Genomic DNA, 27,185 nt, shown 5'->3' on the forward strand with positions numbered 1-27,185 from the left:
GATTGACTGGTTGCTCTAACAGAGTCTCATTATTTCATGGGAGGCACAACTTCCAATCAAAACTCTGAGACCCTTGTTACAATAGAAGGGGACAAATAAAATCACTGGCTAAACACAAAAGCATTCATGTAAAAAGATTATCTGATTATCCGAGGTGACTTAGAAATATACCCTAGCAAGTACAGCCCCACAGTATAGAAAAGGCTGCCCTTTAATTCTTAGCAATCTAAATGCCTGGACCCAGGGTACTACAAGGGTTAAACATAGGAGGAGGGAAGCTGCTGTTTGTGTATAGGCAAGAAAGAATTCAAAGGAACTCCTAGAGAACTTTGCATGGAGTGCAGAGGAGAGGCTAGAGAAAAGCCCCCATGGGTGGGCGTGTGTGTTGAGGTGGCTCTGTCTTTAACTCTGTTCTTGGCTGGTAGTCCAAGATGCCTGCCTGCTGCTGCTGAACGATCTGTGAGTTTCAGAGAGGGATGGGACAGGTGAGTGACAGAGGAACCAGGTTCTGGCAAATACAGGACAAATTCCCTTTGCATGTAAATACACGCACTGCATACACAGGCTCATGCTATGCGCCAGCATAGAGAGTGAGATCCTTGCGAGCCCTGCTTTACAGAGATGCTGGAACAATTGTTATAGTGGGGGTGTTGGAAGCAGAAACCATGGATTTGGTTGTTATTACTACTTCTAGCCAGGGGGTGCTAGAAGTCCCACACCCCTAGTTCTAACACCCCTGCTTCGGTACACATCCGTTGCTGCTATGCCTGGCAGCAGGGATACAGGAAACACCATTTGGAGCACAGCACACACAGAGGGATAAAGTCAGCTCAGTCCTAGCCTACTAACCTCCTCTGGACAAGCACACAATATTTCAGTGGAAATTGACCTTAGTGGGCTTTGGATCAGCCCCTCAGTCCAACACTGCCTCTCCTTCTGTATTACCAAAATCCACCTTTCCTCTTTCCCCACTGCTGAAACCTGGGCCATCTCTTGCCTTGATCACTGCAACCTTCTCCCGTCATCTACCTCAGACTGATGAAAGGAGTCACCTCCCTCTCTTGCCACTGTAGTCACATCACTCACCCGCCTCCAACCCCATCATCGTCTTTCTGTCCATCACTGCACCAAGCTTCCCATCCTCACCCTCAAGGGCCTGCAGCATCTCAGCCCCACTTCTGCACCGCCCCTTCTTGTCCCCTGCCTTGCTGATCCATTCATCTCCTTCTCTAGCTCTCAGCTTTATCCTTTCTATCATGCTGCTCCCTTACCTGGAACAATCTCCGAGTCAGAGCCAGGATTCAGTGAGTGCAAAGAGATTTAGAGAGAAAGAGGCAAAACACCCAGGAACAAGGGCTGAAATCCTGGCCGCATTGAACAAAACTCCCATCAACTTCCAGAGGGTCAGGGTTTCAGCCCAGGAGTCTAACCTATGCTGCAGCAGGACATCTCAGGAACACCGTCAGCTCCACACCTGACATTTGATCAGTCATTGTTCAGCCATGCAAGTCCCTTCTCTCTAGATCATTAAAGAGGGGGGTCTTTTAAATTCACTCATTAAAGAAGTTTGTACAGTTGGACTCAGGGTGCTAAGGGTGCCTGACACTATAGGTGGAGGAATGCAAAAGTTAGATTATGAGCAATAAACAAATGTCTATAACTCTCCAACAGTTCCTAAAGTGCTAAATATTATTAAGTCTGTGTCATATACAGCCTATATGCTTGGGCGGTAGAAAGGGCACTGGTGCTTAATGAGTCTATCCCAAACAAATGCCAATAAAATCTTTTGACCACACCAACTATTCTCTCTATTTTCCTGCTTCTCTGTCTATTTTCTCTGCTACCCTCTCCCCCAGCCACATGGCTCATCGCCTGTAAAATATGCTCATTATTGTCAGTGGATTTTTCACACCTCTCTTCTGTGTGTTAGGCTGGGTGTTTGTTGCTGTTAAGGCTTTGTGTGTGTATAAAAGTATGTTAAAATCCACTGGAAATAAACAGCTTTTAAAGGAGTTGTGGGATATATGTGGGGCAGCGAGGAAGAAAGACTGACAGACAAGCAGGCTGAGAAACAGAAAAGACGTAGAGCGAAGGAGACCTAGCAGATAAAAATGGCTGCAATTTTTTTTTAACCTCTCCTGAATTAGCAACTCATATGTCAGATCACATTTCCACAAATCATAACCCAAGTCCTCAGATGCAACCTACATGCCCCCTCTGATAACTAAGGAGTCACCTTAAACCTCACCCCTTCTTTTTGTGGCTGCTAATTATCCAAGTCTGCCAGGCTGCATCCAGCACACAGCCACACTCCACTTCCAACATTCCCCTCCCCCTTCCCCACCATTAAAACAGCTTTTGCCAGTGGAAGGAGGACAAACATAGTCACTGGCACCTTATCAGACATGCATGCAAAACTAATTAACATAGGGAGACATGCAAGCTGCCACCCAGTCACACAAGGCCGTGCCCGCGCACACACACACACAAGGCAGGCCTTGTCTGCCGGGGACATTCAAAAGGCTTTGTCGCTAATTTAGGCATCTGTCTCAGTCTGGTCTGGTCCTCCTGCCTGGGCAAGGGTTGTGGGTTTTTTTTTTCCCACCCCCCATTTGACAATGCTGGGAACATGCCCGGAGACCCCCCTCATTCAAATCTCCCCTTGACAATGGTCTCATTGTGTGAGCATCTAGACAAGGGAGAGGATGGGGGGGGAGAAGACAGGGAGGGGGAGGGGGAATTAAAATGTGAACCCAAGAGAGTGTTTACTAACACAACCCTGCAGCTGCCCCATCTCCGCCCCCCCCAGCCTTAACAGACACAGAGAGAGGGGCTGTGGAGGTGGGGTAATTAGAGGCTCATGACGATGTGGAGATTACATGCTTGGGGGGGTTGAGACAGGGCGTTGATAAGCACAGAGGAGTTATAGGCTCCGGAAGGGAGGATGGAGGTTAGGGGCATATGGAAGGTGGGCAGCTTGGTGCTCCAGAGGAGAGAACTAGAGCGATCTGATGGGCTCAGAAAGGATGGGCTGAGGGTGGTTATAAGTTTGGGGAGGAGAGCACAGCATTGAGGAAGCAATAGGCGCAGCCAAGCTGGTATTCTGCAGATAAAATAACATTTGCTTAAACTTGGCCTTGTGAATCAATGTTACAGCAACAAATCAGACACTCAGCGTTGGGATTTTTTGTAATCACTGCTTTTGGTTAATGTGGAGTGGGAGCAGGCAGGAAGGGAAAATCAGGGAAGGCCGCTGTGGCTCTTGTAGGGCTGTGCTAGGGAACAGGCTTCAGAGGTTTGTTTTCTTCCTCTTTCCAGCTAATCAGGTATGGGAGAAATTGTTAGAAAAATGCCCCATTTCCCTACGGAGGAGCCACGTCCGTGACTGTTGAGTAGACAGGGCTTAGCAAGGCGACCTTACTACACCTGGCTGGAGGAGCAGCGTGTGCAGATACTGTTCACTGGGAAATACCCAGGGCTCTGCAGAGCCAAGGAAAAATGGGGGGTAAAGTTTTCCAAATATGCAAATACACACAGAGAGAGCCAGACAAAGAGACCTCCATGGAGGGAAGGCGCCAGACAGACAGACACCCACCCACGTGGGCTGTGCATTCTAGTTCTCCTAGAACCCACACAAAACCAAATATCTCATGACTTGTATGTATGTTTACACTTTTCATTGCTCCAGGGAACTACTTATGAAGCCTGCATGGCACAAGATTTCGACCTTTGAACTTCCGCCATCCAGGACTTGAAATACCATCAGCCTAGATCTTGCATGATATTAGCCCAACAGGGATATTAAACAAATCCAGCAAAATCCGTAAACACAAACATCCCAAACACAAATATGGAGGGGGGGGGGGAAATCACATGCACAAATGTTTGTGGAATTCAAATCAAAAGGGAAGCTAATGCCAAGGAAGCATGTCTGTAATATTCACAAATGGTTTTATTGACATATTTCCTCAGTTCTAACCCAGAGATAAACACACAGACATACACTGACAGATGTACACACAGGAACAAAGCTATATTAGTAATTAATGCAACACAGGCACTGCATTAAACCTATAGAGATCAGCTCAGGATAACAACACAAGGACCCAAGAAAAACAAAATAATTCAATACTAAAGCAAGACAATTACAGCCATAATTATATAGGACAACATTCTGCTCCCATTTCCATGGGTGTACATTACAACAATTCTATTGAGATCAATAGAGTGATATAGGATTTAAACTGGAGCAAGTGAGAACAGAATTTGGTCCATTTGGGTCCCAATCCTGAACCCCTCCTCACGTGAGTAGTCCTACTGAGCCGAGCGGGAGCCGGGCAGACATGAAAAGCAGCATACTTTTATTTAGCTGCCTGACTATGGTTTTAGGTGCCTAAATTTAGGCACCCAGGTTTGAAAAAGTTAGTCACAATATCTGCAGCCCAGATTCTCAAAGGTACTGAAAGGCCTAATGCCTATTGAGTTCAATGCGAATTAGGTGCCTAACTACCTCTAAGGGCCTAGGTCTACAAATATAGACTGACAGAGAAAGCCCAGATCTCCCAGCAATTTACACTGGTGCAGCTTCCACCGGCTTCATCGAGAGAAGAATTGGGCCCTGTGTTACTAAAATGATCTCACTCCTAAGCAGACATGGCCATTTCAGAGTCTTTCCATTCAGTTTTCTGCCATTCTCTCCTGACACAGAAGATTCACTGCCCTGCCTCCTCCTTCCCCCAGACCCTCGGTTACCCAGGAAAGTCAGTTCCAATCTTTATGTGAGTCCGTAAAGGTATAACATGCCTATTGCAAGCAGGGAGCAGGCACGCTATTTCTCCCAAACACCAAAAGATTCACAGTTCTAAAGCTGAGTTTATGCACTCCTGAAATATTTGAAAAAAAAATTAGTTACTCTTTTCAAAATGCTGTTTAAGATCCCACCTTAGTCATATACTATTTAGACAATTTTAAAGCTGCACCTGATTGTAAGGCAAAGTTTTTGAAAGTCTCTTTTAATGATCAGCAAAGAACCAAGTTAAGATTCTAGGTTTCTGAGGTAACACATAGGAAAATCCAAGCTTACTTGCACCATTTTAGGGAAGAATGAGGTCATCAGCTGCTGCAGGAAACAAATGGAGAATCCTGAATTCAGGCCTAGCAAGCTCAAAGCTTTTCTGGTCCCCTTAAAAAGTAAAATATATTTCTGTCCTTCTAAGACCTTGCCCTGTAGAAATCTCAACATCTGCATTATTCTAGCCCTTCAAATCATGTAAAATAAATGTGCATTATAGAATAAAATTTCCAATGGCCTCTATAATTGAGCATACGATTTTGTGTTCGGGCATGACTTGTGTTTATTTCTAGACAGTTAGATGTCTCGCTTTCTTACTGGAGCGTGCAAATGTTGTTTAGCTGCACAAACACAGGCAAAATTTTAAAGGATGGGTTAAGACTATTTGGAAAAGGCATCACTAAGTGTATATCTGTACATGCTAATACAGGGATCAGCAACCTTTGGCCCGCAGCCCACCAGGGAAAGCTCCTGGTGGGCCAGGCCGGTTTGTTTACCTGCAGCCCAGAACCCCACATTTACCAGGGAATTACCATTGGCAGGTCTTTCTTGTTCTCTAGTAATCAAGGCAGCTGCTTTCCTCACTGCCCACTGCCATGGTTTGGTTTGGCATCTGATCACATCTGACATGACTAGAAGCCCATGTGGATTCTCCTTTTGATTCTTGACAGAAATGCATCACCAACAGCAAAAGAAGAAAACAGTAAAGGCTATGGGCCAGATGCTCGGGTGCGGGCAAGATGCAGAAAGCATAAGTCAGGCTGTCATGCAGCCTCTGTCTCCTTCTGACTAGCATGGCAATGTGAATGTTCATAAATGGAGACTTCCCTTCTCCCTGTCCTGAGAGTCCTCGCGAACTATTGCCCAGTGTCTAAATCCCCTTTTCGAAGCAAAGCTGATGAAGAAGTGGCAATAAAGAGGTTCTAGTCCCACCTGCCAGTATTCTGGATCCATCCCTCTCCAACTTCAAGACAGAGACAGCACTTGTTGCTCTGGTGAACAATCTGTTCCTGTCCATAGATAATGGGAGTGTGTCTGTCCTTATGCCACTGGGTCGGTCTGTGGCATTTAATGCTGTTGATCAGGTCCCACATCCACAGACTGCAGGTGTTAGCAATGTCAGCTCCTTTCTCTCAGACTGAGCCCAGGGAGTTGTCATGGGCAACAGCTCCTCTGCTTCCAAAATCCTTCACCTCTCCAGTCCCACAAGACTCCGTTCTCCCATATCTATGTGAAGCCATTGGGAGAGCTACTGAAATGACACAGGCTTAAACACCAGCACTGTACAGGCACCACACCGCTCCCCGACCCCTTGGCATGGAACACAAACCGCACCATCTCCCATTCTTTTCTAGGAGTTGGCCAAAATCAGCAGCTGGGTGGAGAGCAACTGGCTCACATTGAACCCAGGCAAGACTGGGGTGATGCTGGCAGGAAAAGATTCACACTTTGAGGAATTTGCCTCCTCTATAACACCATCTCCTGCGCCATCGAATTAAATCTGTCTAGGGCTTGTGGGGTTCCTCCAGCTTCCTCAGTGCTGTTGGGAGCCCAAAGGGCTGTGGTGGCAAAAATCCCACTTTCATCTCTGATGACAAGATGATCGCATCCCATCCTTTCAGACACAGAAGCAGCCAGCTTGGGGATGGACTCTCATGTTTCATTCTGTCCAGAAATGAACCCGCTCACACCTTGAAAGCACTAGCTACTACAAAATGCACAGTCATCCAGGACACACATCACCCCAGTGCTCCGCTCCCTGCACTTGCTCCCCACTGAGTACAGAGCCTTAGTCAAGGTCTCTATCCTGATACTCAAAGTCCGCCATGGACTTGGCTCCTGTTAGGCGTAATTGCCTCACCCTCCATGACCGTGACCTTCTACAACAACTAAATTGCACTGGAGTAATGTGGACCAGTATGAGGAGGCTTGTAAATTCAGGGGATGGAACTAGACCTTGGAACTCACTCCCACAAGAAAGAAGAATGAGCACAAACCTCCGCACATTCAGAACTGATTCTTCATCTTACCTCTAGCTCAACAAGTCATTGACACACAGAGCTGGCTTTGCGGGCACACCAGATCCATGACCACGGGTCCATCTGAAGAACCAAGGAATTTAAAGGAGAATCTCAGCTTTCATTTTTTAAGAAAGCAAACTTCCAGCCCTTTTCCTAGCAAAGATGGCTTTGAAAATGCAAGCCAGTTCTGGAATCCAAAAACTTGTCCCTGATTTTCCTTAAAAACACAAGTTATTGATAGCGCATTACAACCACTTAAGACTGACCTTTGAGAGCTCTTGCTAGATATAGGCCCATTGAGCTGGGATCTTCCCAAACAGCAATCTTCGCAAACAGCAATGCCACCCAGGGGGCTGTCGATGAGCTAGACCCTCCCTGTCGACTGCCTGTGGCCAGGCCTTCATCTCTGCTAAGCAGCTAATATGACCCTTGACCACAAGGATGAGTGGCTCGATAGCATGGTCTCAATGAGAGGCAGCATGGTCTAGTGGACAGAGAAAGAGACTAATCCCAGTTTCAACCCCAACTCCCTTTGCTAGGTCACATAGACAAAAGTGCCCAAAGTTAGAGATCTAAGGTTTGAGGTGCAGATTCAGGTAATTAACAGTATATACCCATGTTTTTAAATTTGAGCCTCTGTGCCAGTTTCCACTTCTATAAACTGGGGCTACCAATGCTTCCCTACCTCTCAGAGTCATTGTGACAATTAGGGAATTGAGTTGTGTCACATGTGTGGGTCCCAAAATTCACCCGAATGTCCATAAAGCCCTCCAGTGGCTGGGGACCCTAGCAGCTCCCAGCTTACATGGACAACTATCCCTAGCACATTTTCTCTAAATGTTGGCAGCTACCCACAGACCCCAACACAAGCAGCTTGACTGGGAGGCTCTTGGAGGAGCTAGGGAAGTGGAGGGGGGAAAGACCGCAAGAGCCCATGACATACAATGTGCATCAGTTATAAATGATGCTGGAGAAATATTACAGTAGCACCTGCAATATGCTAAGCACTGCCCAGGCATAAAATAAAACACAGTCCCTTCCCTTGTCTAACAACAAACATTAAATGGAGTTGGGGAGAGGGAGGAAACATACAGTCAGCATTTTTTGTTTCTGTTTTTCCCTATAACTATCAGCTCCCTCCAACTTGATTAATTTCTTGCAGGTAACAAGATAGAAATGGGTCTTGAGGATGTGTTTGAAGAAGGGAAGGGCAGAGACTGTAGATCGGCTCGGGGAGGGTGCTCCACATGGGAAAGGTGATGTGAAAGAAAGCACAGACAGCTGTGTGAGAAGAGGACAAACAAGGGGTCCAGGTTGGCAGCACTGAGGAGTGGAGGGGCATGGGTGCGGATGCAGTAAGATACAAGAATGGATAAGCAGGGAGGGCAGGATTAAATTTGGGCTCTATGCCAGAGAGTGATGGGGCCCAACTCTTCCCCATCTCCTCTGGCCAGCCCTGCCCGTAGGGGTACAGTTATAGTGGGCAAGTGTCCTTTACAGTTGGAGGAGGATGGGGGCGGAGGGTGGAAACTGTTTCACATGCTGATCTAAAAAATGCTGAGGCTGGCTCTGGTGTGGGTAGATCAAGAAATACTTACAGATAAAATAATTATCCCTTCTGGTTTTGATGACTAGAAAAACCAGCTCCTCAAACTTATACTTGGTTGCCTATGGCCAAGGCTGTTCTGGCAGCCAGGGATAGCCAGAGCACAGAGATGATCTAGTCACATCCCTTTCCTCCAACCATGTATCCCATACCGTGTGCTACATGGGGGGATGAAGTCCCTTCACCTGCTCTAGTCCAGTTTCCCACAATGCCAGCTCTGTTCACACATCCATAAAGTAACACAAAAGCAAAAGGCCTTTTGTATTAATCAAGTTATTTCTCCCGCAGGTGAGCAGGGAAAGAGATGGTTCATTCTATTTTTAAATGCTTGGGGGGTGCTCAGATGCCATATGATGAGGATTATATAGGTACCTACACAGTTACTTTATTCCCCAGTCACATTGTATGCTGCAGAATAGTAAACACTGACCAGCCATTTCCCATAGTTTTCCAAGTCCAGGCAGCTAAACAAAGTTAAATAAAGCTGCATTGTAACATTTGAGAATGGAAGGAGGCTCAGGCAATCCACCTAGTTCTGAAAGCCAGGTGTAACCTACAGATACACAGGAAAGGGTGCTGAGGTACAGGGAGACTTATTTCCCCTTCCTCTTCTTTACAAACAGACTGGAAAAGGGCATTTTTGGAAGATATTCCCACCTCAACCACATGAAATATCAGTCTCCTCCCAATATATTTAGCTTTCTATGCATGGGCACCCAATTAATTTGATCACAAGTGAGATGAGTTTGATGGGTTTCAGCCTAGTACCTAGTTGATAGCTGTCCATCTCACATGATGTACAAACACGGCTTGGGGAAGGCACAGGACTGGACTAGCTGGGGTGCTTGAAGTGAAGACAGGGGTTCATTGGCAGAGCTGTGTGGGATACAGCAGCCCCGGATTGGAACAGCCAGGGGTGCTGACAATGAGGGGTGCTGCCAGTCAGGATTGGGATGCAATGGCAGAGATGGGGGAGGGATGAAGTTTGCACAAGGCCTAGTGTGTGCTATTAGCCATGCATTTTCATGAGATACAAATTCACGTCACGAGAAATGATTTAAAAACACAGTAAAAGCAGTGGACAAATAGGGGCAATGGTAAGACTCACACAATGGATCATGGAGACGCAGCCAGGGAACAGATAAAAGAACCCTCAGGCAGTGTATTGAGGATTTGGGGGGGGGGGGGTGAAAGAGCCTGACTAACGTACCAGCCTGACACACAGTTGTACTAGCTGAGAATTCCTCCCCAATACCTTGAGGGTAACACTGTTTTTGTTCAGCGATTGCATCTCCGCTCCTGTCTCTCACACAGATCCTACTGCTAGCTCTGCACAGGCTATCCTCACCCACTGCTCTGAGCATAACACCTCACAGCCAAAGCAGGGCCCGTGTAAAACAAGAAAGCAGAGGTCTGTCTTCTGGGTCCTGGCAGTAGGACACTTGGCCCCATGCTTGGGTGCCATGATCTTGCAGGGCCTCTACTGCCCCAGCTCAGGAGATTGCAAAGAGTGGTGGCAAAAGCTGATTCAAAAGCAGGTCAGTGTGAAAGATGAGTGTACATGTGGAAGTGCTTGGAGACACGTGTGCACTCATACCCCTGTGCATTCAAGCATGCACCTGCACCTGCACACTCCCCCCCGCTTATTCTCTTACAAAGAGGAGTCCCAGCGACCAACAGCAAGAACCACTTTGCTAAAAAAAGAAAATGAACACAAAAGCCACCCCCTCTCCACAACCCTTTGCCTGCAAGTTTCAGAGGAATACCCCCAGAGAAGCTGAAACTTTCAAGCAAAGGGTTATGGAGAGGGGCTGGCTTTTGTGTTGATAATTTAGAGAGTGTGTGTGTGCACGGGGGCGGGGTGGGGGTATAATAAGCAGCACTTCTTGTGAGTAAATAGAGCAATTCCTTCCCTTAGGGGCCAGCCCATGCCACTTGCCCTAAGCTCCTATTTACCCAGAGAACTGTCTATGGTACTGGCCTTCCCAAGAACACAACCCTGGGGTTCTCCCCCACTGTGCTGGGAAGTGGGGTGCTGGGAGTGGCAGATTCAGGCACTAGTAAAAACACAAGGTACAGCATCGTGGCATCAGTTTGCTGCTATAGTCTCCTTCCCTCTCTGCTAAAGAAAGGGAAGGGAGCCCTGGCTTCTAATTCTTCTGTCCCCTCTCTACTACCTCCTATCCCCCCCAAAAAACTACAAAGACAGCTCCAAGGGGTGTTTGCCACAGAGTTCCTGGTGCTGGTGAATTCTTTTGCACCAGATCATGCAGATAGTAAAATCTCAGCCTCTCCCCAAATTCCCCTGAAATCAGTAAGCTAGACACACACATATGCATACAGTGTAATTTGGGGAGGCCTCCCATCCAACATGGGCCAAGTTACCTAGTAACTGCCTTGCGATTGTATCACAGCAGATATTCACAACCTTCCACTTCATCTCTGTAGGCAGCTGCACGAGATGCTCATGGGAATCATGAGGATGTCTGAGCGACAGGGAGAGGAGACATGCGCGCCCACCACCTCCTGCCCCATGTATATTTGGGCACTCACTTGACTTGAACATGTACTGAACATCCATTGTATAACCAAAAGGCAACCCAGTGCTGTTACTTCTCAGGAGCAAAGAGGCTGCATGAATTGCTGGCACTGACTATTGTTAACTTCTTTGTCATGGCCAAATTTGGAGTTGGATATATTTGATTCTACCTCCCTAAACTCCAGGTGTGGTTTCATTGGATGTAGGATTCTCCTTTCCTCCCTATTCCAAACAGTTATGCAGCGTTCAATGTGGCCAACCTCAAGCTTTCAAAAATCATGTCAGGCCACAAAAAATTATGAGATTTTTTTAAAATGATATATTTGGGTTTTGTTTTTGTTTTAAAATTTTCTTCCTAGTGTCTGAGGCTTTATTGTACATTCACTTCGTGTTTGCAAGCTTTTCTCTGCAACTATGATGGCTGAACCCTTAAAAAAAAGGACGCAATTGCTTGCTTCCAGGGGCTGGGGCTTTAAGAAATACACCTAAAATGATGACACTCATGATAAAAAAAATAAGGGTTGCCTGCACTGAGCATTGCCGGGTGTTTGGGAGCTGCTGCGTTCCATCCTAAAGGTGTCTGCAGATCAGTGTTGGCTGGAGGGATGCCTGTTTGTGCGTGTCCGGTCTAGAGATGTATACACAGAATGGAAGGTGATCTGCACATGTGGGTGTGAACAGGAGAGCAAAGTGTTTCCAGAATTTACGAATAACACCCCGCTGTGAAACAGCCAATGAGTGGTGAAATTTCATCTGAGCACATCTGTCTCTCTCCTGATTGGGCCAGGTATTCCTCACTCATTCACCTAATGTGATCTGCCTATAATTAGCAACACGGCCTCTAAAAGAGATAACTGATATGCCCCTGCTGTGTAAGCTATACCAAGCGGAGGTTTTACATTAAACAGGGGTGGACAGGAACTACTATACTACATAGTTCCCATGGGAAAGCACTTTGACTTGGCCCTGAGTGGAGAACTGACAGGGGCTAGAGAAAATGATGAGCATTGTCTTAGGCCTGACTCTCCCAAGTCCCGCTTCCATTCCCCTCCCTCCCAAAGGAAAGTCCCTGGCAGGCAAATCTCCCAAGTAAGTGGGTTTAGGTCCAGAGACAGGTTCTGACAGACAGCTGTGGAGAGGACAGTCCTTAATTTAACCCAGAGTGGGCAAGCAGTGCAAGCTGCTCCCCACAAACACACGAATCAATGTGCCGCCACCGAAGGGCATGAGGGGAGTTCTGTGGCTATGATTCATTCAATCCTGAAAATGACTGTCCATAAGGCAGTCCCAGCTAGTTGTGATGGTATTCGTTATGACCTGGACATCTGCCTACTAGAAATGGGACTTTGGACACCCATCTCATTGGTGCAGTTTTGCTGTACAAACTCCCTGGCTCTATAAAAAGGCACCATCCTTAGCAGACCCCAAGGGAAGGTTCCCTCCATTCCGCAGTCCACAACAATGACAGCAAGCAGGAAATATTAGACACAGAGCAAAGTGAACACCAATGCCTAAAACATGTGCGCAAACTCAGGTTGAGATGCACTGGCACCTGTCATATGTATGTTCCCACATGCACAACCCTCACACATGAACCTGCTCAGGTACACACCCAACATTTATCACAAAACACGACACACATGCACGTTCACATGCATGCAAAAGAGCTACCCACAAAATCCATGCCAAATGATTCCAAGAAAAATACTCTCCTTTAAAACTAAATCCTAAATAATGGATTGCTGGGCATGCATTAGAAATATTAGACAATGAAGACTGTGAAGTTGGACCTGGCAGCAAGCCAGCTAGGCTCCTGCCCCTGGGAGTCTAGTATGTTTCCTATTTAGTTCGTTTTCACCCTGCTAGGGAGACAGCCAAAGCCTTTGTAACCCAGAACCTAGACACACATGCTCGCCCATATGATTCGAGTATCCGGGATCCACTATGACACAGACTGTGGATGTATAGGGAGGAATGAAGGGGGTGATCATTATTCATCATACACAGAGCCTCATCTCTCTCACAAGAGCATTACTCGCTCTTTAATTGGTTCCATTCATGGTAGTCCTTCAATGCCTTCCATAAGTGTAATTATGCCAGGTTCTCTCCATCTGGCTGGAATCAGGAATAGCAGTTGTTTCTAGTGTTTGTATTTTGAATCGGTATTTCTGTAGCTAAATTTATTATTAATTATTATTATTATTATTGCTGGACTGTTTTGAGCTCTCAGGCATGAATTCTCCCCTCACAGATACTCACTGCAACTCCCATTGACTTTAATGGGAGTTGAATTCCCGTAATGAGAGCAGGATATGGCCCTGTCTCTCTCCTGTCTGGGATCTCCCTGGCATTGTTCATAGGAAGAGCCCAATACGTTATCAGTCACTCTTGACAGCTGCCTCCACCAAACTTACTGACACTTGTGTAGACAGGCTTCTTCACAGGCACATGAGAGACATCTGAGAGGATAGAAAATAGAGAGGTGCTTCAAACTCCCCACCACCACCCTGCAAACTGCAAAACCAAGGTAACATCAGAATCATCTTTAAAAGCACAGGCTTTTGAACTGCAACCAGCTGGAGTCTCTATGGTGGGGGAATGCAAGTTCAGATGGGTTGAGGCCCAGCTTCATGTGAGGGCACAACTTGTACCTACAAAACTCAGGCCCAAAGTTTTGTACCCGCAGACTAGGGTGACCAGATTTTATAGGCTCCTATTACCCCCCACCCCCTGTCCCAATTTTTCACACTTGCTATCTGGTCACCCTACCACAAACCTAAATTGAGGGAACAAATCTAAGTCCATGCGCCACCAGATCTGAACCCTCCATTGGGCAACCAGAGGCCCAGACACTTATGTCTGCATCTCACATTGCCACAGTGAAGTCCTGCCTTCTGAAAATGTTTCCCTTGCACAGTAAGTTATCTGAGTTCACTATGTTTTTCTTAGCAAGATGAGGTAGATCTTGGTGAACCCTAACACTAAGGTGGTTGCTGGCTTTCAGAGAGGAGGAACCCACAAACAGGAATGCTGGGAAACTAAGCACCATCTGGTCAATGACAGCTCCTGACACAATGGCTCGTGTTGGCATGTTTATGATGCAGACCAGAGGCATAGTCTCATTATTGCCATCAAATACTGTTATGTGGGATTCAGAACAAGGCACCACAAGAAGCAGATGGGGAGGCAGGGAAGAAAAGAAAACGGGTGAGACAGACTGACAGATTTATCTGAAGCTTAAGTCTATACCCATAAACATGGGCTGATAGGTAAATAGCCACATAAGTATGAAACTAAATGGTGAGAGCCCACAGTATCCAATAATCATTCTTGTACCATTTTTTGCTCCTTTACGGTTTATGATCAGCATTTTTAAATTAAATATTTCTATCAATACGTTACACATCTGCATATTGTAATTCTAGCAATCCTGGTTAAGATCTGAATGACTTGCCCAAATGATTTGTTTTTATCGTTATCTTTTGGATTCCTAGCTTTTGTGGAATGCTGTCTCTCTGTGTTGGGTGGTATGCGCCTGAGATGTATTTACAATGCATAGCATTTGTATTCTGCATTACATACTTAGGTCATGGCTTTCAGTTTTCCTCCATATAAAAAATAGCACAATATTTGGAAGCCCCAAACTCTAGAACCCATAATAACATTATTGCTGCATTTTCAGTGTATTATGGCAAAATACTGTCGCATTTTTTAACATAAAGCACAGAAAAGCCATCATCATGGATATGTGGCCCTATTAAGTAGGAAAGGTGGGGGGGTATATACTTTGTATGACAGCAAATGAAAAAAAAAATTGTTTTCTAAAATAGTAAATACAAATATAATGTGATTTAAACAAAGAGAGAAGATGAGGAGGGCGGTTCTCTTCCTGGTTTGATTGCTCTTTAGCTCTTTAGCAAATGGACAAATATTTTTAGAAATAAAAAGCGTGGCCTACTTCCCGGGTGCAGAGCTCAGCGCTTTCAATTTAATGATATGTATTTAAGTTCCTTTTAGGGGAAAGCCTTCTGAAATCACTGGTGTGGGGGGGAGGGAATAAACAATAAATTGGTTTTAAAGGCTTTTGTCCTTGTTGCGTATGAGTCTAATGGAGAGGCTCTCTCTGTCACCGAGGCGCTGGCTGGGCTGTCGGAGACAACTTAGACAGTGAAAAATCACATGTGGCCTGTTAAGAGGAGTACAAAACTGCAGAATATTGGCGGGTCTCGCCCCCTCCCTCAGCCCAAAAATAAATAACTAAATAAGTGAACACAAGGAAAATGGATATTTTAATCTGCCAATAAAACGGCAGCAGAGATGGTTTATCTTAGTGTATTGCGAGGTCTGTGTGCCAAATCCCTGATGGGTTGTTGTTCCACCCACCCCACCCCTTTTATATGTCATTAAGGATTTTTCGCGTGCAGCCGAATGGGCAAATGGAAATAAAGCGTTTGCTCCTGTCCTACCAGCTGGATGAGCACAATGAGGAGGATGGGAGCAGGCACACAAAAAACACAGGGCAAATTAGGAAGTATGTTAATTCAATTAATATCGCAGAGGGGCTGGAGGGAGAGTGTACGTGCAGATTTTCTGCCTGAGGAAGGAGGTGGCAGAGAAAGAACTGGGGCATGCCAGCTCGAGTTATTGTTCTGCCTTCATTGGAAATTAGCAAGATAACAAGGAGATGGGCGTGAGGAAGGTAGCATGGTAAAGATTTAGGCAGCTCTGCAACCTACCTCGTGCCAATGCGGCCATCTTACAAATAGTACTTGATTCCATCAAAATGGCTTCCGGGCACCTAGCAGCCTACAAACTGCAGCAAAAATGGCCCGGTGTGGCAGAGTATGTCTTCACAGGGGCTGCCCTTCTCCTTCTCGCTGCCTCTTTTTTTGTCCTCCTCCTCCAGCTCTTGCTTGTCGAGGGCCCCACGCTGAGTTGATGGTATCGGGGAGAGGGAAGAATACCAGAGGGGACTGGGAAGGGGAGGTTAACCGGGGAGGAGCGACTTTCCACCTTTCTCTTCTGTGCTGCTTGTGCCAAATGGGATGTTTCTTATCTTTGCTGCAGAACGTCGCACAAGCTCTATGCAGGAGAGAATAAGGCACAGCCATTACTCACCGAGAACTGTACATGGGCATAATGCCATGGTTACACACAGAAAGGAGAAAACAGATATTCCCGGTTAACTGATTGATCACTGTATTGCACCCCATGGCTGCAGCCCCTCAGCATATGGGACTGGGGCAAAAGGGTAGCCCATTTGTGACCGACTCGTCCTTCCCACGCTCTCCTCGAAGGCAGAAATGCAGGGCATTTCCCTTGTTTTGCTTAGACTCAAGGATGAATGAGACTCCCAAGCACCTGTTTATCCAGCTATTTATCTCCGGGCACATGACTCCACCAAAGCCCTAGCACTTGGGATATTTACAACTAGACTGGACAAAGCACTAAGAAATGTCATGTATGGAACAATCCTGCCGTGGCCATTGAGAAGTGAATACGTAACCTGAGCGTCTCCCATTGCTAAGGCCTCGGCGACAGCCTACTGAGGATCTAGAGATGCAGACATCTCTTGCGACAGGCAATACATTGAAGTGCTTGTTGAGCCTGAAGACCCAGGCAGGCACCCGTGGGAAGTACCACACACTATGCCCTTACTGCAAGAATTAGTGTTGGGCTCTGTCCCTCTGACATACAAAAAGAATGTTTAAAACAGAGAGATAGGACCTGAACTTGCAATTCTTGTGCAGTCAAAACTCCCACTGCAGTCCATGCATAAAGAATGCAGGATAAGGCCTATACTGCATGTCTGTGGCATAAACACTGTAACATAGACCTAGACATGCTTAATGCTATTCTGCACAGTACCATCTCCCTAAATACAGTACTTTTATACAGTAGGAAGTCCAACTATAGGTGAAAGAGGTAGAGCTGAGAGCTGTCCAGCAGGTCATTACAATATTTCCTGGGCAAGGTTGTGGTCAGAAGAAAGAGGAGTTCACATTTCTACTATTTTTGGAATGTAAAACTTTGGCCCCTATGGTTTCAAGGCTAGGCTTACAGAAATGATGGCTCATTATGTCAGCGTACCTCTCTTCTAAGGTCAAATCCCATAATCCTTTGTTTTGTTTTGACTCAGTCCTTACCCAGGTACAACTCCTGCTGACACCCAAAGATTTAGCTCACAGTGAAATTAGGTTTTTCAACGCACACTTTCACTCTGAGTAAAATTCACCCCACACAAGGGTCCTTAAATCCATGTAAGTTCTTAGCATGTCTTGGAGGTGGTGTGAAATGCCTTGCACAAATTCTTTGATACACAATGAATTTTACCCTCTCCCTAAAATTTTCACTGCATCTGGAGTCACAGTTCAGTATAAGTGGGAGCAGGATCAGCTCCCTACTTATGCATATGGGTCAGCATTTTCAGCATGCTGTAGAATTTGTGAAGACATTTAGCATGGGTAATGACAAGTCCCAAATCCTGCTTGTGCATGCATTTACCGGTTTTACAATCTCAGGTGTGGGATTTTCACATATAGAAGGATGCACCTACACATTTACAAATTTAGCTGATCCATGTTTAGAGACCAGAAAAGAATATGAGCGCTGCTCTGTGTATGGATTTAATATTATTAAGTACATGCAAATTCTCTCTCTCTCTCTCTTTTCCTTTAAAAACCAAGCAAATTAAATACAATCCACCCCCAGACCTATGTTATTGCAATGCTAGAGTCAAAATAAAATAAGTCAGAAAATGCAAATATTAAGGTTACACCAGCAACACTGACTCAGCCATCTTGCACTTTCCGGAGCTTTGATGATGTAGTCAGGTGTTCCTAAACTTTGAGTGGGGGGGTGGGGGTGGGAGGGCAGGTTTTAAATAACACAGACTTTATTTAAAGAAAGAGTGTCTCTTAAACACCTTCCCTCCCATTCAAGATTGAATACCATCCCTGAGACAATTTACAACAATCGCTTACATGAAAGGCGACATTAGAGAAGTGTTTAATGTATTTTTAGCTTCAGCAGGACATCTGATGTGTGGAAAGTTAGGCACATGCTTATGCGTCTTGCTGAATTAGGGTCTTAATATGTGCACAGCTGATAGTTCTGTAAGGGGGTGGGGATAGACACACAGACATAGGGAGTTCTGTGCTGTATACACACCTTTGTTAGGCAGTTAAACAAAAGGGACAGATGGCTAGCTCCTAAACCCTCTTGTCTACACAGGAATTTAAACTGCTATAATTATACCAATATAGTTAAACTGCTAGAACTCTGTCTGGACACTCCTATTCCAGAATAAGAATAGCTTTTTCTGGTTTAGCTTAAACCGCTTCTAAAAGCGATATGAGCTAAACCAGAAACTAGGCCCTCATCTACTGGAATAAATGTCCACATGGGGAGTCCTATCAGTGTAACTATAACCTTTTAAATTCACATCTGACCTTATACCCATGGAACTGCCCACGTAGGCTTGCTTTCTGAGTCACCTTCCTGTACTTAATATAACTCTGGCCCTTTCACTATGCCGAGAAACACTGTCACCCTCTGGTTTGTCTTGATGCTAGTCAGAGAGGGTCTGCCAACCCAAAGGAGTATGTAGACAATGGCTTGGCATTTTGATTACACAATGATCTGTTTGAACCTTCTTTTAAAAAATGGTTTGCTGCGTGCGCAAATTTTGCGGGGATGTGGGGGAATCTTCATATTTCAGAATGAAAACGTAGGCTAAAATGTTGAAATATTCCTAATGTTGTAATTGATCTCTAAATGGAGACAGGGAAGGGGACATACTGCACCTCCTAGAAGAGTCATAACATGCCTGCTGAACTAAGGACAAGTATGTCACTGAACTGGGAATGCAATGGTGGCTGCATGTCTCTCCAAATTTGTGTGAGCATGTGTTTGCACATGTATTTGTGTATATGCATGCTCACTTACATAAGTGGCATATATCTCACATTTATGCAAACATCAGCATTCATATGCAAATGAAAATACAGCCGTGTTCCATTCAAGGCTCTGTCCCAGCCCCTGACATTTGGAGATTTCTGAGTAGTACAACTAGACCTCAGATCAAACATTAGCCCTAAGGGGTTCCCTTCGGGGAAGGAGCAGTTGCATGGCAGGTCTCTTTCCCGTTCCACCTGCATATCCAAGCCCAGCATCCCACTGGTTTTGTGATCAAGCAGACAAAGGGCACACACAAACACAAAAATCTTCTTCCTAGGCGGCTTTGGGAATGGAGTTCAATTTCTTTCCCATTCTAAATCAATTGTCATACAATATATTTGATTTTTAACAAAGCAAGAGAAGGCAAATCTGCTCACAGCCCTTCCCTCTCCCTTGGCCCCCTTCCTGTATCAATACCAAGCTGTCATGTGTCTTCAGATGCTTGGAGTATGGGGTGAGGACAGCAGGGGTTTGGAGAAGTAGGTCCTGAGGATGTTACTTCCTAATGCTGCTGCCTTTCTCGTATCTTTCTGGCATAGCCTGTCACTGGTCCATCTTCCCGAGCACTTTTGCAATCCCCTTTCCTGTTTTTTTCTTTTTATTAAGCTGTTATTTTCTGGGAACAGAAATACAATGGGATGAATGGCATTGCTGGTTGGTAGGGAGCTCTAGGCTCAAGCATGCTGTAGTCACCTTGCTCAGGGCACCCCAGGACAGTGCGAGCTCCCCAATCCCCCCCACAGCAACCACACCCCTCAACTGTCCCTCATAGCATACACCCACATTTTGCCTCCAGAAACACAACCCTGGGCTTCTCTCACTGTTCTAACAGAGACAGAGGATACAGACAGAGAGGATATCAGAAATGCAGCACCAGAAATCTGAAGGCCAGTGGACTCATGTTACAGATATTAAGCCATGTTATTTAAACTGCGTATGCTGCTGAAGTTGTGTTCACCCATTTTTTTGGCCATCCAGATGAGTAGGCATGTTCATGCCCTTCAGATGAAATGGTCTCTTTCTCTCCCTGGCCCAGCCACGCAGTGACACTCAGTGATGCCACATTGGTGAAGGACTCAAGTGATCATGAGGAATTTATAGATGAAGCCCGAAAGCAGGTAACTGGAAGAAGAGCAGGTACAGAGCGAGACACTGTCAGACAGTAGGCAAAGGAGGATGAAGAAGGTGGAGAAAATGGGCCTCAAGATGAAGGCTCGCAAAGGGCTGGTTTCATTAATAAAGCATTCTCACTCTTTCTCCTTCTTATTTTGGTGACAGAGTTAAACCTGTGTGGGCAATGCTGCATAACCTACACAGCCCTCTTTTCTGAAGAGGGCAATTGTAACCATCTTTGCTCAGTCACTGTGCATGTCTTGCACGCTTTGATCAGCTCTCTTAAACCCTTTCCATGCTACTCCAAAGCATTCTCTCAGCTTCCCAGCATCTGCCTGAATTCTGCTCAGATGAGGAGATCCACCCCCCCGCACCTGCCACAAGAAAGATCAGACTGAGCGAAAGCAGACTTAGTGAAAAGGCTTTTTCAATATAGATCACCCTCCCCCAACACACACACACACACACACACACACACACACACACACACCCTGAAAGATTAAAAAAAACAACAAACTCTGATAACCTCCAAGGCTCACTGACTTATACCCTAAATTTTCCATTCCAGGCCTCCCACTTAGAGAGAGATCATCCGGGTAGCAAGATGTATTTTTTCCTCAATTCCTTATCTAAAGGTTTAAAAAACACTAAATTCTGGATCTATTTGAACCGACGGCCCCTTACTCCTTCAAGAGGTGCGTTTTATTGAGGGAAATCTCTTCCAAAAAGGAGGAGGGAAATACTACACACAAATGAACTACCTAGAGGGTTGCCATGGGCTGGAGTAGTCGTTTGCACACATAAGAGGACGTAACTCCAAAACACTCCAGGTTTTGCCTCCTGTGAGTTATTGCTCTACCCTTCAAGAGCAGAAAAAATGCTTTATCACATTGCTCCCTGCAGTATATTCTACCTAGATGGACTGATTCCACCTATTGTTCTTAATAAATCCTGGTACATGAAAAAACCTATTGCATGGTTATCTTTACTTTCCTGTTCTACCTTGCAGAAGTCATAACAGTGATTAGAACGGTGGTGGAAGGGCAATACAGAATGTGGTGGATTTAGTGAGCATCAAATAGGATTGAGAGTCATGGTCTGGCTGGATCCCAATCAATTTATCCCCTCAGGCTATGTCTAAACTGGTGAAAATGGGACCCATCTTTTGCTACAAAAGTCACTGTGTATTTCCACCCAGTAGCAGCAGTAGTATAGACAAGGCTCAGATATTTTTATCACGTCGCCTAACCCTGCTCTAAATAGGCGCAAAGAACATCTGAGTCCTATCTACACCTCAGCTTCCATCGTTGCTACCACATGTGGAGCTGCCCCAAAATAACCAGTGGCCCTTCTTTTGACAGGGCAGACAGGACCTCGCTCGCTACAAAATGGTTGTTCCCATCTGACATCTGCCCAGTGGCCTATGGGAAATGAGTTGGTGATCTCTGCCCACTGCTTAGCAGGCAGATGCCAAAATCTCAAACACTAGCATTAAGCAGCCCCTTTGTCTTCTCTGCTGAGCACGTCCACAGAGATCAGCTGGACCTGCAGGTCCCTCTCCCAGTTGGGAGTGCTGACTTCAGGTCAGAGGCAAGGCACGTTGCTGGGGAGATATGAGAAAACTTGTTCTGCAGATGCCCATATCACACAAACCAGTGAATGAACAGAGCAATTCAGTCTCCACGGATTGGAATAACTCAATAAAAACAACATTTCAAATCTTCAGGTTTTGTTAATCAGAATTTCAAAGGAGGCTCTGCCTCCCCACATGCATTTCCTTTCTGTGCAGATTACAATAATTTTCTTTTAGAAAATACAAAAATTCTACAAGCTTCTTTTCTTCCCAGTACACAAGAAAGTAAGAGATGCACGGCTATGCTTCAGAAGGCAGATGGCTGCATCCTGACCTGCCTTTGATTCCCACCTCCCATTCTACTTAGGGTAATCAGAATTATTGCTTCCAGTCTTATATAGCAGCAGCAAACATCAGCTGGCCCAATTTCAAAAGACTAGCCAGGGAGGTTTGGCTGGCTGGGGTGTGTGTACGTGTGTGAGGATCTGGCCTCCAGAGCGAAGTTCAATTTAGTCCTCTAACTAGGTTCATTGACTCACCTCTCCTTGCTCACCCAGAGATGTCCTGTCTCTTCCCATTGCATCCCTCTCCATGAACTTTCCGTCACGTCTGATTAAAGGAGAGAGAATTTATCTCAATTAGAAAGATGCTCCCACACACGTATGGACGGATGTCAAGTAATTACTGAATGTCCCCCCCAGAGAAATGGCTGTAAAACAGCTCTCATATTTGGAATTACACACAAACACACATTTATATTATATATACCTACATGTGCACACACATAATTGTGTGTATGTTATGTACTTACATGCATGCTTCATAGCACACCTCATGCAAATGCTTTTGGATATCGGTTCCTAGTTGAAACACATGCAGCCATGTAAAAGACAGCAAGACACTATCATTTTCACTACTAAGGAAATAAAGCAAAGTGGATCTGTGTAGCCAGAGCCCAGAAAGCAACACTGTCTCTTTAATTTTCTCTCTGGCTAGCTCATCCTTTGCACGAATCTTTTCCTCCCCATGGCTTTTTCCAGCCTGGTGGGCAAAGTGGAAAAACATCATTAGGGAGGAAAAATAATTTAGTTTGTTAATCAGTATCCAATGGTGGGAAACTAGAGGCAGAGAGCAGGGCTGGCAGTTGGAGCTCAGGAAAGGCCAGCACAAAGCCACCATTCATGATGTGCGGGGCTGGGGTTCTCATTGAATTAAACAGACACAAAGAGCAGAGGCATTTCATGCTCTTTCCACAAGAATTATCATATCTTCCTGGCACTAAGAAACCTTCAGCATGAGAGAGAGAGAGAGAGAGAAAATCAGGCAGACTGGGTAGAAAGATGGTCCAAGGTACAAAATACTTTGTTCTAGGGTTGGATTTATGGATGGGGTGCAGCAGAGGGCTTTGCTGGGGGTGACTGGCCTTTGTGCACCGGATTTAATAAGACTCAGCTAATGTGAAACAGGGGGCCCAGTGTACCACGTAGCAGGGAAACCCCACTCTGAAAACAAACAGCTTTACTTTGCATTTCACAGCTGTGGAAGAGTTCTGAGGCCAGCGCAAAATGTGTCCTCTGTGTGTGTGTGTGTGTGTGTATGTGTGTGTGTGTACACCGGCACACATGTCCACACGTGTGTTTTGGGGGAAGAGAAGGGGAGGGTGTAGAAAGAAGATGAGGCAACATAGTTCAGTCATGAAAGTTAATTAGCTAATGTGCAAACCCCGGCTGCTTCTGCCTGCTGCCCTGCAATTTCCCCACCAAGCTACACTGTCTGCGGACTGGGACTGCAAATAGCAGGAGCAGGTTAAGACAGGCTCCTTGGGATCCAGGCCTGGCAGTGTGAAGGGGCCTGGCACAGCAGTGAGAAACCAAGAGTCCATGAATAAGGGATGAGAAGGTAAGATCAAAGATATGGGTCAGGGAGGAGTCCAGGGTACAGGCTATGAGGAAGTCTCTATCCAGAAGTGTGCAGGGCAGGGGTATATATTTATTGCAAGCCCAGATGTTTTGCTGGGTCTCAGCCCTGTCTAGTTTTAATCAGCTTCCAGTGGGCAGTGACAGATGTACAGAGAACCAGGAAGCCTACACTTTTTTAAACAGTAAGCTCTCTGGGGAAGGAGCTGTCATTCCCTAGATGTTTGCACAGCACCTTGCAGGGTGGAGGCCTGACCTAGTTGGCCTCTAGGTGCTATCAAAATAAAAATGTTCAATAACTGTTCAGTAACTGAGAACCATGGCCTGGACAGATGTCTTCCTCATGCCAACACTGTCCACACCCCACTGAGCCCTCACTCCCACACCCTGCTTATAAAACAATACCACAGCATCAGTGTTACTGCAGGGTTGCTACTGCAGAACACAGCAGTGTTTGATGCAAGAGGGTTATACCCTCTCCACTGCAGGCTGCAGGAAGCTCCTGGGTCTCAAATACCTTTTGCTCCAGGGATATCTGCTATCTGGAAGACCCTCAAACAATGTGATGCTGGGGGCCATATAAGCATCTAGAAAACAGACACGAAGGGGAAAGAGCAAAATGAGGAACAAGCAGGTGCATTGGTGTCTCTGGAACCATTAAATCTAGATGTGCTCTGTTGACCAGAAATGAATGTTTGCTAACATTGATCATGGATAGGAGACTGTTTCTGCCCTTATATGGTACCCATCACCATGGTATCTGATCTTGCTATAGTACCAAGCCCACTCCCCCCAGCAGAGGGAGGTCACTTTTGCTATGCGTGGCCTTATGAGACATAGGATCAGTACAGAAATTACTGAGAGTGTGAAGATGGTGAGAAGAGAGACGTGATACCTGAAGAACACTGTATGAACCCAACGGGAAGGGAGGAATGACTTGGGAAATAAAGGATGCCTTTACTTATTCACTAATGGATTTATCTGTGTGAAGAGAAACATACTGAAAACAAAGGGATCTAAGCTTAGGGGAAAAGCTGGGTTGGAGATCTTGGTGCACATGTAGGTAAAAGTTGAAAAGGAAGCACTAATTAGCGCTAGGTCCATCGTGTTCCATTAATAGCTTGTCACTGTTTCCTTGATGTTGCCGAAGGCAGAAACTTGGTATGTGTGATGCTTACCTGTCTCTATCTCATTAACAGAAGGCAGGGTGAGAACAGACTTTTTTGCCTGCATCACAGATAGAGACAGGTTCCTTTTGCTCAGTCTAATTATTGGATTGACTTTTGTGGAGGTAATGAGGGGGGAGATATTTAAAACATGCACAACATGTATACACATACACAATAGACACACAAACATTCTGTACACACACACCATGAGACACTGATGTCAGGGTTTAGAAATCCCTTGGGGGAAAATATGGTTTCAACAGACCACAGATATTTTATCCACACCAAATACACTGCAGGCCACAGAAAACTCTGTTCACTGACATCAGAACCCAAAGTACGGAACTTCCCCGTAAAGAAAGAAAGAAAAAAGCCATTCCAAGCACAGATAAATCTGCATTGTGTCTCATCATTTCCAAAGAAAAATATGGGCAATTCTTCCAGCAGTTAAAAAAGATTAGATCTCCTGTTTAATATACAAAGGCCTCTCTTCTCCTTTCAACACGTGGAACAGCCTCCATTAGTGACAGTGGAAAGAACAAGCATGCAAATCAAGGAAAGAATGCAAGGGCAGCAAATATTTGTGAGTGTGCAATGTGTATCTGTATGGTGTGATTACAGGTGAGTGTGTATGCATGTGCCAGTGCATGCACACAGCACATACATCCCCATGGGCATCTATTTCTTCATGAGTGTGCACATTCAATAAACAAGCTGAAGATTCCTCAAGATAAGAAGCCAAAATGTCCATCTGAAACAAGAACTGTGCAGAACTGAAGGCAAAGAAAACAATAAGCTTGTTTCTCTGGGAACAAAGAAATTTCCCCTTCAGCATGCCTATGTCTTCTTGCTTTTTGCCTAAGATCAAGTGTAGCATCAGTTTAAATTCGGGATATTTACTGAGGGGCAACCTATCCTAAATCTCAATTACTGAGGGACAATCTATACTCATTGCTATATTTGCTTTCCATAACCTACTCTTAGTATAACCTTTTATGAGCGATGTACCCGGAAAATTTGGATGTTAATATTTTAACTGTATTGCTGAATTTACTAACCTTAATTTGGGATATTGCAGATTATGTACTATATGCATTTTATGAATTTTTAACCAAACTTTGTACTTTTAGACAATGTAAGCATTATACCCAGATGTATAGATACTATTTCCTTACACATGTATAAGGTAGTTTTAACATTAGCTTTAATAACAAAAATTTAAATCTGTTCTTATAATTTTATTCTCCCACATCAACAATTGCTGGTTTGTATTTTTTCTTTTCTTTTGTTATTCTTTTTTGGTGTACATGAACCAATATGCCTCGGGTATTTGTAATATGCATTCAACAATTTATGTGTTTTGTAATTTTAAATATTTTCTAATACAAGTTTTAATCAATTTACTCTTCCCATCCATCCAAGGAAACACATTCAATAATCTAGTAAGTCATTTTCCATCTCTAGCTTCTATGTTCCTATATTTGCTACTACCTGATAATGTAGATTATATTCCATACAAAAATACTGCATTAAAAGAACATTTTTAGATTGCAAAATCAAGCATTTGAAAGCTAGAAAATGCAAGATTTAAGGCTGCCCATGCAACCTTAATTCAGCCCCATGTATGTCCATCCTTGGCTCTGAACCAGGCTTAGAATATGTGATCATGTAATTAAAGACTGGATCATAATGCATATGCACAACAAGGTTGACATAAGATTACACAGACAATCTTAGACCTGGCATTTCCTGACTTTGAATGCTTGATTTTGCAACCTAAATAATGTAATGTATATCTATATCATTTCCTATATTTTTTAAAAGAAGGTTAAAACAAATATTTTGTGCAATTGTAACAACCCTGCTTCCCCTTACCCCCCCTTCCCCACATCCTACATTGCGAGCAGAATTTCAAACCTGAAACTTCAGCACAGACTTCTCCTCTTGAACTATGGGATTAACATTAGCTGACAGCAGGAGAAGGCTGATATCCTGGGGAATGTGCATGCAGGGGGGGAAGAGAAATTGGCCATAGGGTCCACATGCTGAGGAGGGGGGAAGTAGCCGGAATCTACCCTCACAGTTCCTTCACCTGCTACAACTCTTCCAGGAGCTCCCAGGCATTCCCAGTGCAATGTCTGATAATGATATAAACCCAGCTCTTTGGAATGTTTGTGGTTAGTTATTATTTTGGCGGGATGTCAGATTTTTCCTGAGG

General features: G+C 45.0%; 1 long non-coding RNA gene across 1 annotated transcript in view; it reads right to left on the bottom strand.

The window, feature by feature from the left end:
* LOC119862617 overlaps positions 1-27,185 on the bottom strand; it is a 53,879-nt gene that overhangs the window by 19,190 nt on the left and 7,504 nt on the right. The window contains exons 2-3 of the long non-coding RNA XR_005295309.2: positions 22,422-22,491; positions 15,974-16,319 (exon numbers count right to left, since the gene is read on the bottom strand). This is a non-coding gene — a long non-coding RNA (uncharacterized LOC119862617). The remainder of the gene's footprint in view (positions 1-15,973; positions 16,320-22,421; positions 22,492-27,185) is intronic.

This window comes from Dermochelys coriacea, chromosome 10 (genome assembly GCF_009764565.3).
Source record: "Dermochelys coriacea isolate rDerCor1 chromosome 10, rDerCor1.pri.v4, whole genome shotgun sequence".
Taxonomy (NCBI): Eukaryota; Metazoa; Chordata; order Testudines; family Dermochelyidae; genus Dermochelys; species Dermochelys coriacea.